A 4,405-nucleotide genomic window follows, 5' to 3' on the forward strand; every position below is an offset into this window, starting at 1 on the left:
CAGCTACTCAGGAGGTTGAGGTGGGAGGATTACTTGAGCCTGAAAAGTCGAGGCTGCAGTGAGCCATGGCCACACCACTGCACTCCAGCCTGGGTGTGACAGAGTAAGACCCTGTCTCAAAAAAAAAAAGTAAATAACAAAACAAAAATAATAGCTAACATTTTCATGTAGCTCTTGTTCTGTACCAGGCAATGTTCTAAGCACTTTACATATATTAACTTATTTAAGTTCACCCTATGAGTACCTATGAGGTAGCCACTGTTATCCTTATTCTATATATGTGGAAATTGAGGCAGAGGGAGATTAAGTGACTCGTCTGGGTCTCACAGGAATAGCAGAGCCAAGATGAATCAATCAATTAATGCAGCCATTTGCGATGCTCTGCCTTAGCGGACAGAAACACATGCTATTTTTTGCTCTAACAATGTAGAAATAGACTTTCCTCTCAGTAGTCCACTTCAGACCTCAGTCCTGAGTGCTCATCAGTATTCACACAAATACAGGCTTCTCCCCCTTGCTATGTGGCACTTTGTGCTTATTTATCACTTACAAGGCACACCATTTGTCACATTGTATCTGCCATTTCTTTCTTATTGTATATATTTATGGGGTACAACATGATGTTTATATATATATATATACACACACACGTTGTGAAATTATTAATTTAAGCTAATTAACATATGCATTACCTGACCAACTATCATTATTTGCAGTGAGATCATTTAAAAATACTCTTAGCAATTTTCAAGTGTACAAATACATTAGTATTAACTATAGTTGCCATGCTGTACAACACACATCTACAGAACTTATTCCTCCTGTGTAACTAAAACTTCGTACGCTTTGAGTACCTGCTATTTCATTAGAACACCACACACACATACACACACACACACACACACACACATGCATGCATGCACACACACACACAGACACCTGGGTTGTCCTATATAAGCTGTGTTCTTGGGAGTGTATTTAGGTAGTCGGCTAAAATAGATTGATGGGTTGATTTACTTATTTATTTATAAGACAGGGCCTCACTTTGTCATCCAGGCTGGAGTGCAGTGGTGCAGTCACTGCAGCCTCCACCTCCTGGGCTCAAGCAATTCTCTCACTCAGCCTTCCAAGTAGCTGGTCCTGCAGGCACACACCACCACACCCAGCTAATTAAAAATACATATATATATATATATATTTTTTTTTTGTAGAGAAGGGGCCTTGCTATGTTGCCCAAACTGGACTTAAACACCTGGCCTCAAGATATCTTCCCACCTTATCCTCCCAGAGTGCTGGGATTGCAGGTGTAAGCCACTGTGCCTAGCCTGATTTGTTGTTTTTTAATTCATTTTCAGAATTATATTTAGCCAATTTAAAGGATAATTTTTAAATGTTTATATTTAGTATAAACTTTTTTTTTGAAACAATCTCAAACTTACAGACAAGTTGCAAGTGGAGTTCAAAAAACTTTTCTTCTGGAAGAAATCATTTGAAAATAAGTTTCTAGGGCCGGGCGCGGTGGCTCAAGCCTGTAATCCCAGCACTTTGGGAGGCCGAGGCGGGTGGATCACGAGGTCAAGAGATCGAGACCATCCTGGTCAACATGGTGAAACCCCGTCTCTACTAAAACTACAAAAAATTAGCTGGGCATGGTGGCGCGTGCCTGTAATCCCAGCTACTCAGGAGGCTGAGACAGGAGAATTGCCTGAACCCAGGAGGCGGAGGTTGCGGTGAGCCGAGATCGCGCCATTGCACTCCAGCCTGGGTAACAAGAGCGAAACTCCGTCAAAAAAAAAAAAAAAAAAAAAAAAAAAAAAAAAAAAAAAAAAAAAGTTTCTAACCTGAAACCCCAATACCCACAAGTACTTTAGCATGTATTTCCTACAAACAAGAACATTTTCCTGCAAACCCACAACACAACCATTAGAATTAGAAAGCTAACACTAACACTAATACTACAATACAATTTCATCCTCAGACCCCAATTGTCCCATTTATGTCCTTTATAGATCCAGTTAAGGATCACATATTGCAGCCAGGCGCGGTGGCTCATGCCTGTAATCCCAGCACTTTGGGAGGCCGAGGCAGGTGGATCACTTTAGGTCAGGAGTTCAAGACCAGCCTGGTTAACATGGTGAAACCCCATCTCTACTAAAAAATACAAAAATTAGCCAGGTATGCTATTCAGGAGGCTGAGATAGGAGAATCACTTGAACCTGGGAGGCGCAGTTTACAGTAAGCGGAGATCAGGCACTGCAACTCCATCCTGGGCAACAGAGCGAGACTCTGTCTTGTGGGGAAAAAAAAAAAAAAAAAGATCACATACACATATTGCATTGGGTTGTCCTGTCTCTAGTCTCCTTTAGCCTAGAACCGTTCCTCAGTCTTTCCTTGACTTTCATAGCCTTGACATTTTTGAAGATTACAGAGCAGTTATTTTATAGAATGTCTCTTAATTTGGAGTTGTCTGATATTTTCTCATGATTAAATTCATGAGAAATTATTAAATTCAGGTTACATGCCTTCAGCAAGAATATTACAGAAATTATGATGTGTTCCTCTCATTACATTATTATTTGTTCCTTTACTGTTAATATCAGCTTTAATCATTTGATTAAGGTGCTGTCTGCCAGGCATCTCCACTATAAACTTACTCTTCTCTTTATAATTAATGAATATTCTTTGTGGAATCACTTTGAAACAATGTAAATAACCCATTCTTTATCAGATGTTCTATTTATTAATTTTTATTAGCATGGACTTATGATATCCTATTATAGTCAATGGGTTATAATCCCTTAGATGATAGATATTACTTATTTGATGCTCAACTTGAGCAGTGAAATCTCCTTCAAGAGCAATCTTTTGGTCTCTGGCTCAACAAGATGTTCCAAAAGTTTTAACTAAAATTGGAATTAGTCTTATCTCTGGAAACCCCTGATCCTTTTTAGTAGAAAATGACATTCAAAAATCTGGGCAAAAATTGTGCTTATTGCTTTTGGGTGGTTGGTTGCTACTGCAAGTGCCCCCCCTCGCCCCCCCCTACACACACACCCCTATCTATTTTTAGTGCTATATTTATCTTATTTAATTTATTGTATTTACTGAAAGCCATGAGTTCACATACATAGAACCAATTCTAATCTAACATCATAGAATTCATTGTAGTTTTCTCCCTTTCCATTAGACAGCAAAAATCTTAACTTCCCTTTATCTTGAGATCTTTCCTTTTTAATCAAGCCTCTTGTTTGTAATGGGTCTCCCATGACTGCTGCCAGGTCTCTCCTGCCTAGAGGGCCTCTTTATCCTGCCAGGCTGCCCCCATGCCTAGTGACCTTCCCACCCAGGTTGGGCACTGGCACTCCCCACCAGAAGCCCCCCTCCTCATGAATGTCCTCCCTACCCCACTCAAGGGTTCACCCCTGTGTGGCAGCCTCTTCCTCCCACATAGGGTCTGACTAACCTAGTCAGGTGATCAGGTTGACCCCTAAAAGGATACTCCTCACACCCTGCTTGAGACCTGGTTCCCCCTTGAAGCCACCCACCTCACAATGTGATAACCACCTTGCTCTGTCACAATCCTGACTTTATAACTGAACCTTTTTTTTCCTTTTCATTTCTTTCTTTCTTTCTTTCTTTCTTTCTTTCTTTCTTTCTTTCTTTCTTTCTTTCTTTCTTCTTTCTTCCTTCCTTTCTTTCCTTCCTCCCTTCCTTCCTTCCTTCCTTCCTTCCTTCCTTTTCTTTCTTTCTTTCTTTCTTTCTTTTCTTTCTTTCTTTCTTTCTTGACAGAGCCTTGCTCTGTCACCCAGGCTGGAGTGCAATGGTGCGACCTTGGCTCACTGTAACCTCCGCTTCCCAGGTCCAAGCAATTCTCCTGCCTCAGCCTCCTGAGTAGCTGGAACTGCAGGCATATGCCACCGTGTCCGGCTAATTTTTGTATTTGTAGTAGAGACAAGGTTTCACTATGATGGCCAGGCCAGTCTCAAACTCCTGACCTCAGCTAATTCGCCCGTGTTGGCCTCCCAAAGTGCTAGGATTACAGGCATGAGCCACTGCACCCAGCCTATAACTGAACTTTTCAGAAAGGGAAAGGGAAAGAGAAAGGCAAAGGAAGCCAAAGGTTACATTTTAAAACATCAGCATTGTTCAGAAGAGAAACTTTTTTCTCAAACTGCTAGAAAAAGGTTCTCAGCAAGTCAAAGCACTGTTTTTAAAAAGGATAACAATTTTAACCATGAAGAAAATGTTGGGCTGGGCGCGGTGGCTCACACCTGTAATCCCAGCACTTTGGGAGCCCGAGGCGGGTGGATCACGAGGTCAAGAGATCGAGACCATCCTGGTCAACATGGTGAAACCCCGTCTCTACTAAAAATACAAAAAGTTAGCTGGGCGTGGTGGCGCGTGC

The sequence above is a fragment of the Cebus imitator genome, unplaced genomic scaffold (assembly GCF_001604975.1).
Source record: "Cebus imitator isolate Cc_AM_T3 unplaced genomic scaffold, Cebus_imitator-1.0 Scaffold38, whole genome shotgun sequence".
NCBI lineage: Eukaryota > Metazoa > Chordata > Mammalia > Primates > Cebidae > Cebus > Cebus imitator.